The sequence below is a fragment of the Sapajus apella genome, unplaced genomic scaffold (assembly GCF_009761245.1).
Source record: "Sapajus apella isolate SASKATOON/1434 unplaced genomic scaffold, GSC_monkey_1.0 scaffold29, whole genome shotgun sequence".
NCBI classification, from domain to species: domain Eukaryota; kingdom Metazoa; phylum Chordata; class Mammalia; order Primates; family Cebidae; genus Sapajus; species Sapajus apella.
Window position 1 is genome coordinate 5734891 of NW_022436969.1, and position 13521 is coordinate 5748411.

General features: G+C 39.2%; 1 long non-coding RNA gene across 1 annotated transcript in view; it reads left to right on the plus strand.

The window, feature by feature from the left end:
- Positions 1 to 13521, plus strand: part of LOC116561399 — a 307518-nt gene that overhangs the window by 39758 nt on the left and 254239 nt on the right. Inside the window, exon 6 of the long non-coding RNA XR_004273413.1 lies at positions 11872 to 12017. This is a non-coding gene — a long non-coding RNA (uncharacterized LOC116561399). The remainder of the gene's footprint in view (positions 1 to 11871; positions 12018 to 13521) is intronic.

Here is a 13521-nt window from a genome sequence, read left to right on the forward strand (position 1 = left end):
TCTGTTAAAAAAAAAAAAAAAAAAAAAAAGGCAAAGGTTTGAGTAAATATTTCTCCAAAGAAGACATACAGATGACCAATTTTCATATAAAAAAAGTCCACTGTCATTAACCATTAAGGAAATGCAAAGCAAAACTGCAACGAGATATCCTTTCATAGCCACTAGTATAATTACAATAAAAAATGCAGATAATAACATACTGGTGAGGATGTGGAGAAATTGGAACCCATATACACTTCTAGTTGTAATGTAAAATGATACAGTTTGAAAACATTTTGGCAGTTCCTGAAAATGTTAAACACGGAGTTATCATAACCCAGCAATTCCACTCCTAGGTATATTCCCATGAAAAACAAAACACACATTCACACAATATCTTGTACTTAAATATTCATAGCAGCATTATTCACCATAGCCCAAAAGAGAAGACAACTAAAATGTCTGTAAGTGATGAATGGATAAGCAAAATGTGGCATTTCAATATAATAGAATGTTATTCAGCTATACAAATAAATCGTGTTATAATACCATAGAATATTATTCAGCAATAAAAAGGAGTGAAGTACTGATGCATGCTACAGTATGGATGACCCTTGAAAACATTTTACTAAGTGAAAGAAGCCAGTCCCAAAACACCATGTATGGTGGGATTCCATTTATTTTAAATGTCTAGAAAAGATAAATCTACAGAGGAAAAAGTAGATTAGTTATTAGTTATTACCTATGCCTGGGTGTTTGGGGAGAAATGAGTGACTACCAAGAGATACATAGTTTCCTTGTGGGTAATAAAAATCTATATTGAGGTTGTGGTGATGGTTACACAACACTGTGAATATACTAATAACCACTGAATTTTATATGTCAAATGTGTAAGTTTAATGAGTATAATGAGGTATATTATATCTCAGAGCTGTTAAAAAATAATTATAGTTATATGTAATTGGTTTACAGTATTGTCCTTCAGTATACTACTGTGGTTTGAATGTGTCCCCCAAGAGTTCATGTGTTGGAAACTTGACTTCCATTGTGGTGGTGTTGACAGGTGAAGCCCTTGGAAGGCAATTGAGTCATGAGGGCATACATCATTCGTCCTTCTGCTCTTCTGCCGTGAGATACTGCAGCGGTAAGGCCCTCGCTGGTGCTGGCCTATTAACCTTGGACTTCTTGGCCTCCAGAACCATGAGATGAATAAATCTCTGCTTTTTACAATTTATCCAGTCTGTAATATTCAGTTATAGCAACAAAAAACAGACTAAGATATATTACATATACAGTCATGTGCTACAAAATGTTCTGGTCATTCACAGACTGCATATTATGATGGTGGTCCCATAAGACTATAATATCATATTTTTACTACACCTTTTTAATGTTTAGATCTATAAATACTTACATTTTGTTACAATTGCCTTCAGTATTCAGCACAGTAATGCTGCATAGGTTTGTAGCCTAGGAGCAACAGGCTATCTTCTGTAGCCTAGCTGTGTAGAAGGGTATGCCATTAAGGTTTTATAAGTACACTCTATGATGTTTACACAGTAATGAAATTGGCTTATAACACATTTCTCAGAATGTATTCCCCTCATTAAATGATGGATGAATGTATGCGTAATATACACATAACATTAATATATATAATAGACACTAATATATGTCTTATACGTGAACATACCTATAATATATGTATTAGATTTTAAAGCTTATTTTTATTATACAAACAGTACTCATCTACTACAGTTAAATTAGGAAATATACACAAGAATCATCCATACTTCCAAGCATGAGGGAAAGCCACAGTTAATATTGTGATGTTTATGCTTCCAGACATTATTCTTTGCAAATATACATAACATACTGAAAAGAAGCAGGATCATGCTCCCCAGGCCGTTTTGTTTTCTGTGTACTTCAGGCACAGAAAATAGTGATCATTCTCTTCTGTATATGCAAGGCCTGTCTTCTCCATCTGTCTCTGTGTCTTCTCCCTCCCGCTCCGCCTCGCTCCTTATCTTCAGCCTGCTTCCTATCCTTTCACTCACTTGGACACCCATTTTATAACTTTGATTCATTTCCTAATATGCATGTATTCCTGTAAAAGACATACTTTATGTGTAGAAATGGTCCTTAAGTTTATGTAAAGGGTATTGTAATATATTTTTTACAGTGATTATATTTATCTAAGCAACATACATACATGTTTAGTTATAAGATATTAACTAAATTTCTGTGGCAAATATCCTTCATTGTGGCTCAAAAGCACATAACACATACCACTTTCACCCTTTTAAGCGTACAGTTTCGTAGTATTAAGTGTAATTCACATGAACTACCCTTTCTTCTCTCTCCCTAGCTCCTGGTAACCAAGATTCTACTTTTTGTTTCTTTGGATGTAACTGCTTTAGTTAACTCACAAGATAGGGTCATACAGTATTTATCTGTTTTGTAACTGGCTTATTTCACTTAGCATAATGTCCTCGAGGTTCATTCATGTTGTATCATGTATTAGGATTTTCTTCCTTTTTAAGACTGAATAATATTCCGTTGTATGTATATCGCACATTTTATTTACCTAGTCATTCATCAATGGCCATTTGGATTGCTTCCACCTCTTGCCTGTTATAAATAGTGCTGCTATGAACACAGGCATACAAATATCTTTTTGAGACTGGCTTTCAATTCTTTTGCTTATATTCCGTGACACGAGATGACTGGATCATATGGTTGTTCTATTTTTAATCTTTTGAGGAACTTCCATGTTGTTTCCTGTAGCAGCTGTGTCATTTTACAATGTGACTGATAGCACAAAAGGGTTCCAGTTTCTCCATATTCTTGCAAACCATTATTATTTTTTTAATAGCAGTCATTCTATTGGGTGTTAGGTAATAACACATTCTGATTTTGATTTGCATTTCTCCGACAATTATTGTTGTTGAGGATTTTAAAACACATATTTTTGGCCATTTGTGTATTATTTTTAGAAAAATATCTATTCAAACCTTTTGTCTATTTAACTAATTTTTTGTTTTTGCTGTTGTTGTATAATTTTTAAATATATATTCTGGATATTAACCCCTTATCAGATATATGATTTGCAAATATTTTCTCCCATTCTACAGGCTGCCTCTTCACTCTGTTGATTGTGTCCTTTGTTCCTTCCTACACAGGAGTTTTTGAGTTGGGTGCAGTCCTATTTGTCTAGTTTTGCTGGTGTTGCCTGTACTCTTGGTGTCATATCCAAGAAATCATTGCCAAGTCCAATGTCAGGAAGCTTTCTTCCTGTGTTTTCTTATAGGAGTTTTACAGTTTTAGGTATTACCTTTAAGTATTTATCTCGAGGTTTTTTTTTTTTTTTTTTTTTTTACAAGGTGCAAGATAAGGGTCCAACTTTGTTCTTTTTTTTTTTTGAGACAGAGTCTTGCTTTGTCACCAGGCTGGAGTGCAGTGTCACGATCTCAGCTCACTGCAACCTCCACCTCCCAGGTGTGAGCGATTCTCCTGCCTCAGCCTCCCAAGTAGCTAGGACTACAGGCGTGTGCCACCATGCCCAACTAATTTTTATTTTAGTAGAGATGGGGTTTCACCATGTTGGCCAGGATGGTTTCAAACTCCTGACCTCGTGATTCTCCCAGCCTTGGCCTCCCAAAGTGCTGTGATTGCAGGTGTGAGCCACTGCACCTGGCCTCAACTTTCTTCTTTTGTGCTTGGATATCCAGTTCAAAAGAGCACCACTTGTTGAAGCAAGTGTCCTTTCTCCATTGAGTGGTCATGGTATTCTTGTTGAAGTGTGAAAGAATCTTACTCAGTTTCCTCACTGTAACATGTGGATAATGGTAATACAGTAGCTTCCTATATTTGTTTCCCATTGTTGTCTATCTTAGTCCTGCTATAAAAAAATACCATAGACTGCAAGGCTTAAATAACAGAAATTTCATAAAGTTATGCAGGCTAGAAAGTCCAAGTACAAGATCTGGTTGAGTTGATTTCCGGTGAAGGCCTACTACTGGTTTTACAGATGGCCACCTTCTTGCTGTGTTCAAATATTGTACAGTTAGAGAGAGAGAAACGGAGAGAGAAAGAGAGAGAGAAAGAGGGAGAGCATGCTAGAGAGTGGGCACTTGTGAATGAGTGCTAGCCATCTGGTGTTTCTTCTTATAAAGAAACTAATTTTCAGCTGGGCGAGGTGGCTCATGCCTGTAATCCCAGCACATTGGGAGGCTCTCGGCACATTGGGTGGATCATTTGAGGTCAGGAGTTGAAGACCAGCCTGACCAACATGGTGAAACCCCATCTCTACTAAAAATGAAAAAATTAGCCGGTCATGGTGGCAGGTGCCTATAATCCCAGTTACTCAGGAGGCTGAGGCATGAGAATCGCTTGAACCCAGGAGGAGGTTGTAGTAAGCCAAGATTGCACCACTGCACTCCAGCCTGGGTGACAGAGCAAGACTCTGTCTCAAAAAAAAAAAAAAAAAGACACCAATTCTCTTGTATCAGAGGTCCACCCTTTTGATCTCATTTGACCTTAAGTAATTAAGTAACCTTAATTATTTCCTTCCTCCGAATACTGCTACACCTTAACATATGAATTTTTGACAGGTACACATATATTGTGTATATAAGACCACCTAACAAATTATTAAAACTTTGCAGCTTAAAATATAGCCATTCATTATCTCATAGGTTTTTCTTTTCTTTTCTTTTTTTTTTTTGAGACAGAGTTTCACTCTCGTTACCCAGGCTGGAGTGCAATGGTGCGATCTCAGCTCACTGCAACCTCCGCCTCTTGGGTTCAGGCAATTCTCCTGCCTCAGCCTCCTGAGTAGCTGGGATTACAGGCACGTACCACCATGCCCAGCTGATTTTTTGTATTTTTAGTAGATACGGGGTTTCACCATGTGGACCAGGATGGTCTTGATCTCTTGACCTCGTGATCCACCCGCCTCGGCCTCCCAAAGTGCTGGGATTACAGGCTTGAGCCACCGGAGCCCGACTTCTTTTCTTTTAATTGAGATGGGGCCTCCCTCTGTCACCCAGGCTGGAGTACGGTGGCATGATCTCCGCTCACTGTAGCCTCCGCCTCCCAGGCTCAAAGAATCCTCTCACCTCACCTTCCCAATTAGCTGTGACTATAGGCACATGCTACCATGCCTGGCTAATATCTCCCAGTTTTTGAAGTAAGAAGTACAGGCAGACTTGGCTGGATTCTCTGTTTATGGCCTGACAAGGCTGAAGTCATGGTGGTGTTCAGGCTCTCATCTAGAGATTCTGGGGAAGAATCGAATTCCAAGTGCATTCAGGTTGTTGGGTGAATTCAGATCCTTGTGGTTGTAGGAGTACAGGACTGAAGGCCTCACTTTCTTTCTGACTGTTGCTTGAGAGCTTTCCTCAGCTCCTAAGGTGCCTTGGCATGTGAAACTCTCTGTATTCAAAGCCAGCAATCACTCTTGTGCTTCAAATCTCTTACTTCCTCTTCTGCTACCAGGCAGAGAAAACCCTGTGCTTTTAGGTCTCATGTGATTAGATAAGACCCACCCAGATAATCTACCTTTTGCCACATAAGGTAACATAATCAAAATCACAGATTTCTCCCACCCCTCAAAAGAGAGGTAACAAAGCTGAAGGTCAGTTGAGTTCATTCTTAGAATTCTGCCTACCACACTCGCACAGCAGAAATTCCACTTGTGATGACCGCCTCCGCCTACCCCCTGGAGTTTCACCTTGCCTGTCGTCTTCCCTTCCTGCCTCCCAGTTGGTGAGAACTTTGTTCTGTGCCTACGATCTTCAATTCTTCACTGTTTTTGGGCTTGCACATCAGCTCCTAAATTTGTGTAAGTCAATTTCTTGTAAAAAAAAAAAAAAACCTCTCAATATATAAGTATATGTTAAGAGATATATAATAAACTTCTGCATGCTTGGAGGAAATGAAGAATGGCAAAAAAAGGTGGGATATAAACGGGTGTTCATAGGTTAAACATTCCTGTATTGCTTAACATTTTTATGGGAGTGTGGTCATGTAGTTGTGTAAGTAAATACATATGTAAATATATACGTATACATATCCTATTGGAATGCTTACCTGGTTGAATCCTCACTATACCATATTGCCCTTTTTTGCTGTTAAAAGTAATGACAAAAACTGCAATGACTTTGGCACCAACCTAGTAAGATCATGATGACTAAGTGAGTTAATATACGGACATATGTCAGAAAACTCATGGGGGTTTCTGATTAGTTCTATATAAGTATTGGTTGACGTTATCACAATTGTTATCCCTCAAGTGTGTTTTTAAGATGTGTCCATTTTATTTCATGTCCATCCAGATGGTAGCCTCCACCTGCTGCATCGTATTCTGGAACATAGATCCTCCACAGTGTGTTTATTGGCTCCTTTACTGAAGGATGCTCCCATTGTCTCTAAGTCCCCGCTGCTACTCACATCCATGCACATGTTTCCTGAGTTTGTGATGTTTGGTGGGCATTTTGGGGTTTCCCTCAAGTGTGTGTCATTAGCAGTCAGCCAGAGAGGTGTGGAGCTTTTATTACCCCTGCCCTTTTGAGGTTCTCTCACTTCCACTATTGCTTTGTTTTAGCTGCTCTGCCCCCATCCTGAGTCCAGATACCTCTGGCAGGTAGAGCTGAGGGTTTTGTCACCTGAGCTTAGAATGCTTTCAGGCAAGGAAGCCACAGAGTCGCTTAATTACTTAATTTACCCAAGTGATAGTTTTCTTCTTTTCTTTTTTTTTTTTTTTTTTTTTGTGTTTTGAGATAGAGTTTTGCTCTGTTGCTCAGGTTGGAGTGCAGTGGTGCCATCTCAGCTCACTGCAACATCCGCCTCCCGGGTTCCAGTGATTCTCCTGCCTCAGCCTTCCTAGTAGCTGGGATTACGGATACATGCCACCATACCTGGATACTTTTTGTATTTTTAGTAGAGATGGGGTTTCATTATGTTGACCAGACTGCTCTTGAACTCCCGACCTTAGGTGATCCTCCTGCCTCAGGCTCGCAAAGTGCTGGGATGACAGGTTTGAGCCACCGTGCCCAGCCTAAGTGGTAGTTTTCATGACTAAATACTTCTCCAATTGGTGTCTACTTTTGGTCATTTTCCAGTTACCTGAAATTGATTATTTTTAAAAATAAATATGGTTGTCCAGTCGTATATTTATTTCTGCGGAGGGCACTCTCCTAATCTCCTCACATCACCGTTACTGGAAGATGTGTTTTGGGACCTTTGTCCCTAGAACCCAGCACTGTGCCATAAAGCAGCACAGAGACCATATGGAGAGACCATGTGCAGGTTGTCTGGCCAACAGCCCGGCTGAGATCCCAGATGACAGCCAGCGTCCACCTGCCTTTGGACGATTCTACCCCAGCTGTTGAGTCACCCCAATGTGTGAACCTTCCCAGCTGAGGCTCCAGGCATTGTGGAGCAGAGAGGTCACCACTGCTGCACCCTTCTCAAACCCTTGACCCACAGAACCAGGAAAATAATAAATTTTTTTTAATGCTACTAAGTTTGAGGTAATTTATTAGGCACTAACAAATAATTTGGGAGCTTTGGAGTATGATGACTGGAATAATTTCCCTAAATTGATGGGTGACTGAGTATAGAACTGCAGCATCCTTTTCTAACATCATTTAGAAGGGAAATCAGGTTCCATTTATGGGTTTCAACTTTTAGCATTGTGTTCTGATGCAGAACCAACTGGTTTGCCTGCTTTTTAGATCTACTGCCACTCCAAATGTTTGATTCGTAACATAAATCCTAGTCATTCTTCATACCGCTGAAAACTCCAAGTGAAGAAAAGATGTTTGTAATTGTTTATGAAAAACATTCTATTTCTCTGGAAAGGATTACTGCAAAATTCAAGTCTAATTTTGCCCCCATAAAATATGTTGTAGTGGGAAAAGTACTGGGCGGGACAGTTGGAAAACCTGGATTGGAGTCTGGCTGCATGAGACGGGACTGGTCACAGATATTCTACCAACCTCAGTACTCTGAAAAAACAAAGGATTTTTGGCTAGGCAATTTTAAGGACATTTCCAGTGCTAACATTTATGAGTTCTAAAGGCCTGGCAACTCCTTAAACGTTCCTGCCTTTGTGAACAGAATTTGGCACGATCTTTTAAAATTTAATATTTGCACATTCTTCATCCCAGCAATTTTATTTTTAGATATCTGGCCAACAGATGTACTTGCAGAAGTGTATCAAGGTAGTTCAAGGTGTTCATTACTGTATTATTTATAATAGGAAAAGATTAGAAACAACCTTAAATCAATGCGGAAATGACCAAAGAAACCATGATACATCTTACTGTTCAATGCTGTGCAACAGTTAGAAAAGAATGAAATAGGCCTATAGGAGCCATGTGGAGATATGGTCAATACATAATGTTAAGCAAAAAAGCAAGTTGCAGAGCAGGCATATGGGAAAATCATGTTTTTGTAAAGTGAAACAAACCCAATCTATTTATTTATGTATATACACAGGACTGCAAGGAAACACAACACAGATTTCAAGTTGTTTTCTGCCTGTGGTCATTTTGAGTGATAAGAAAAGGCTCTCTTTGGTCAAGATGTCCGGTTTTATATTTATTTCTGTGGAAAGAATTCTCTGGACCTCTTCATGCTTGGTGGGGGGAAAAAGATGGAGGTGGGCCATAAAGGGGTGTTCATGGGTTAGAGATTTCTGTGTTGCTTAAATTTTTAATGGAGGTGTATCATGTCGTTATGTCATTAAATGCATACAGAAAAGTTTATCCTCTGTTGTGAATTTTGTTGCTACTTTCTGAAGCCAAAGTTTTGGTTCAGAGAAAAGAATTTCTAAATGTCCATGAAGTTATTGTTTGCCTGGGAGAAAAAAAAACAAAACAGGAGCAGCTGCCAGGGTTGAGAGCATGTTGCCAGTTGAGCAAAACAGCAGGGGGACCTGCTGGTCACCAGATTTGTCCACCCCCGTGCAGGTACCACTGCTGTTAATAAGAATTACTACTTACTTAAAAAAAATTGTGAGATAGGGGACTAATACAGACTATCTGTTGGTAATAAACCATGGGAATATATATGACCCAGTTATTTAGATGAAACATAGTTCTGTATTCCTTTGATTACCACTTTTGTTGTAAAGAACTTAAACATTGCTGTGTAGAAAGAGTGATCCCAGAGCAGCTCCTGTCTGGTGTTTAATTAAACTATAATATGTGGTAAAATAAATTAAGCATCAGTGAAATTACAAGTAGCATTGTGTGTGGACTGGGATGTTTTAAAATGATGCATTCATAAGAGTATTTTATCTAGACAAACTGAAAATGTCCCAACCTCACCATTTTTAATCCTTTCTTGAAAGCACTCTTGTGCAAGTTATCTTTGTTGAAGGAATGTGGTTGAAGATGGAGAGCATTTAGTTAAGAGTTATAGAAGCTGAAGGTGGTAACAAAAGAAAATTTAAACTCACTTTACAATTGGTTTCTGAATATTATATTTTAAAAAGTATATTTTGATACCTTTCTTTTGTTTTGTGTCTCATAGCCAACAAAATTATGTGGTCACATTAATTAATATAGTTATGATGACAATATCTTGACCTGTTTTTCTACCCACCTATTAAAAATAAACCATGGTACAGTATTTTGATCCATGCTAAAATCTAGATACTTACCACTGGTGCCCACTAGGGGTCATGCTACTTACACGGGGGAAGTACCGATTATAGTACGGGCATCGCTGTGTTGGCCGGATGCAGACAGGATTCCTTTGAGTGATTTTTGTTCATATTACTGTACAGAGGAAGACGGTAGTATTGCTTTTCTTCAATTAGTGCTCAGGGTTTCTGTCTTCTAAATATGGAAAATTATTTGAGGATTCATGAAAATAGATTTGAGAAAAAGCATTAGGGAAAGAGGCTTTTTTTTTTTTTTTTTTTCCCCATTTATTTTATTGCATTTTAGGTTTTGGGGTACATGTGAAGAACATGCAAAATTGTTGCATAGGAACACACGTGGCAGTGTGATTCGCTGCCTTCCTCCCCATCACCTACATCTGGCATTTCTTTTTTTAAGATGGAAGAAAGAAAACAAGAGTCCTGCCTGAGAGTGAATATTCAGTAGGCCAGGGGACATAAAGATGAGATAACTCGGTGGTTAAGATCACTGAAAAGAGGTGGAGGATCGCTTGAGCCTGGAATTGAGATCCGGCTGGGCAACAAACTGATGCTCTGTCTCTACAAAACAATTTTTTAAAAAAGGAGCTGGACATGGTGGCACATGCCTGTGGTCCCAGCTACTCGGGAGGCTGCGGTGAGTGAGGTGGGAGGATTGCTTGAACCCAGGAGCTCAAGGCTGCAGTGGGCTGAGATTGTGCCACTGCACTCCAGCCTGGGCAAGGGAGTGTGACTGTCTCAAAGAATTAAAAAAAAAAAAAGTCTGTCCAGTGTCTGACACTGAATCACTGTTCAAAAAATGAAAGCTACTTTTGGTTACCAAAATAGCTGCCTTCATTTTCTAACTTAAAATAGCCAAATTTCTTGTTAGTTTCTTTTCTGTGTTGTCAAGATGAGCAATTAGAAAGAGAAATTTATGTTTCCTTTTCTTTTAAAAAATCTTCCCTCTGAAAGACTGTATATAATTTAACACAAATTTGAGAAAGAAATTTACAATGGAAGGGGTAGGGGCGAAGGGTGGGGAAAGTGAAACAGGATGGCTTCTTTTCTCATCTCAAAAAAAAACAAAACAAACTTCCAATCCAGTAAGGGAGAAATGTTCACAGAGTACTAGAGTCAATATTCTAAAAGCTGTATAAATACAAGTAATGATAAATAGGGTGGATTGGTGGAAACTGTCTGCTTTTAAGTCTGACAGCCAAACATTTCATTCAAAAAGTTCTCTGAGTCTCAGTTTCAGTATCTGCTAAGAACTATAATAGTAGCCTTGCAGGATTGGGTGAGAATTAAATGAGATATTTGTAAAGCCCCTAACAGGTCTGTAGTTTGTTGCCTTTCTTTGTAAGTCAAAGTTTTTCTTTGACCTTCCTCAAAGAGGAGAAAATATGTGTGAGGAAGATGTTTCTCTTTCTGTGGGAGTTCAGAGAGAAAATTCCAGGTTAGAGAATCAGGGAATGCTTCACTGAATAGGTGCATTTGAATTGCATTTTAACGTTTGTGTAGGATTTTAAGCTGAAGAGTTAGAAGGAAGGACATTCTATATGGTGCGTATGGCTTGCATGTAAAGACCTGGAGTCACCTTGGTTTCTTTTGGAGCCCTGAGTAATTCAACTTGACAGGAATTATGATACATATAGGGAAAGAGTTGGATGAAGTTGGATTGAAATTTAGGGACATACCAAGAAAAGGCTTAAATGCCAGGTTGAAGAGTTTGGCCTTTTGGAGGAGGAAGGAGAGCAGTTGGTCATTGACTCTAAAAAACAGAGATATGGGGCCAGGCACGGTGGCCTACACTTGTAATCCCAGCACTTTGGGAGGCCAAGATGGGCAGATCACCTGAGGTCAGGAGTTCGAGATTAGCCTGGCCAACGTGGTGAAACCCTGACTCTACTAAAAATTCAAAAATTAGCTGGGCATAGTGGCAGGCATCTGTAATCCCAGCTACTTGGGAGGCAGAGGCAGGAGGATCACTTGAACCCAGGAGGTGGAGGTTGCAGTGAGCTGAGACAGCGGTATTGCACTCCAGCCTGGGCAATGAGAGAGAAACTCTGTCTCAGACAAACAAACAAACTGAAGAAAACTGAGACATGGGATTTTGAAAGAAAATTCTTTCCCCTGCATTTGGGATGAGGCTGGGAATAAATTTACTCATGAGCAGGTATTTATAACATATATTAACTTTCATATATATTTATGTATTTTTTCCCTTTTACTTGCAGAGAGCATCTTTCAACTGAATCTAACATGGGCTGGCACTACAGGGCTCCCAGGAACCAGACTCTACTGCCTACATAAAGCTCATATGCCAACATGTTGCCTTCTTTCAGCAAAGATGATCGGTTCTCAGAAATCAGGAATGTCAGAGGTAACTCTGATAAAAACAGCAGGCTCTTTTGCCTCCATATGCATGTTTCACCTGGAAATTAATCGGCTACTTTGTCCCTTGGCAGGTGTAACTACAGTTTTAGATCCTCACCGTGATACAATGTCCCTTACACTAACACTCAATAAATTACTCTTTCTTTTCATCTAATAGATGAGATCAGGTTAAAATGACATTTCGAGTAAGGAAAAAAGTCACACAAAACACGCCCCTTAAGTTGTTCTGCCGTGAGGAAGGACCTTCCTATTCATGTGGTTTGGGATGAATTTCAAAACCCCACTTGTGCTTATTCTGCTCTACACTTTATTTATTCTGGAGACAAAGGAGAATGAAATTCTTGGAAAAAACTTTTTGAAATCCCACTATGGGTAGCTGGTGGATCACAGTGCTAGAAATACCAACAAAAGTAATATGTTGATTCATAATGATTTATTCTCTGTAATCTTGGGGGCCTATTCTATTATCTCAAACCCCAAGAAAGGAACAGAAGAAGTTAGTTATAAGTAGAAGGAATTCCCATACTCATTACTTCTTCCCACAGTGTTCAGCTATATTTATCAGGACAACTTTGCTAGGTGATACTGTGCAATCAAACAGGAACACAGCTTTGGAGGCAATTAAGGCAGGAGACCAGGTAAAAATAAAGCCTTAGAAAGAAACACCAGATATTGAATGCCTACTTTCAAACTGCTAGGGTATTCTTTTTGAAAAAAAGGCACATGTTTTATATGTGTATGTGTTCATGAGTGTGTCTTCCTCAAGGTAAATGAGTATCACTGTAGACAGATTCTTACTTTATAACCCCCAGTGAATATTAGTCAGACAGGCTGTATTCAAGTGAAACAGTATAAATACAGTATTGTGGTTGGGGTTGATTTATAGGAAGGCAAACGTGGTTGATGGCCTTGTAAGGTCCATTAATGTGTGAGTCCTCTTGCTGGAAATCAGGAGATATGTGGAATGGAGAATAATGTGATTCTGTTGGCAGGTGACAATATTTAAGTATTGTTACGGTTTACAAAACCCTTTCACATATATTATCTTAACAGCTCTACCCCTTAGTGTAGCACACTCAGGCAGAAAAAAAATATGTTAAAGCTCCTTGCAAAGAACCCTACTAACCTGATGGCCCACTTGGGTCCCAGACCAATCTTTCACAATAGCTGAAGGAGTCCTCTAACTTTGTAAAAGAGTAAAAGGGTTTGTTGAGACTGGCAGAACCCATTCTCTGGAGTGCATAATTTACAGTTTACCAGTTAATTTAAAATTAAGTACATGTACCAAAAATGACAATTATGATAAAGTGGCTATGGGATCACCTCCAATCCCTCTTCACCAGAGAACTGGTAAAACCCTTAGCAGCTTGAGCTCCGGCCAGATTTTTCCCTTTCATCGACCTGTCTCTGCACCAGTTGCTGATCCTTTGTGTCTACTATTATGTCCTTCATCCCAAGTAAATCACTTTGGGAAGGGAAGATACGAAAAA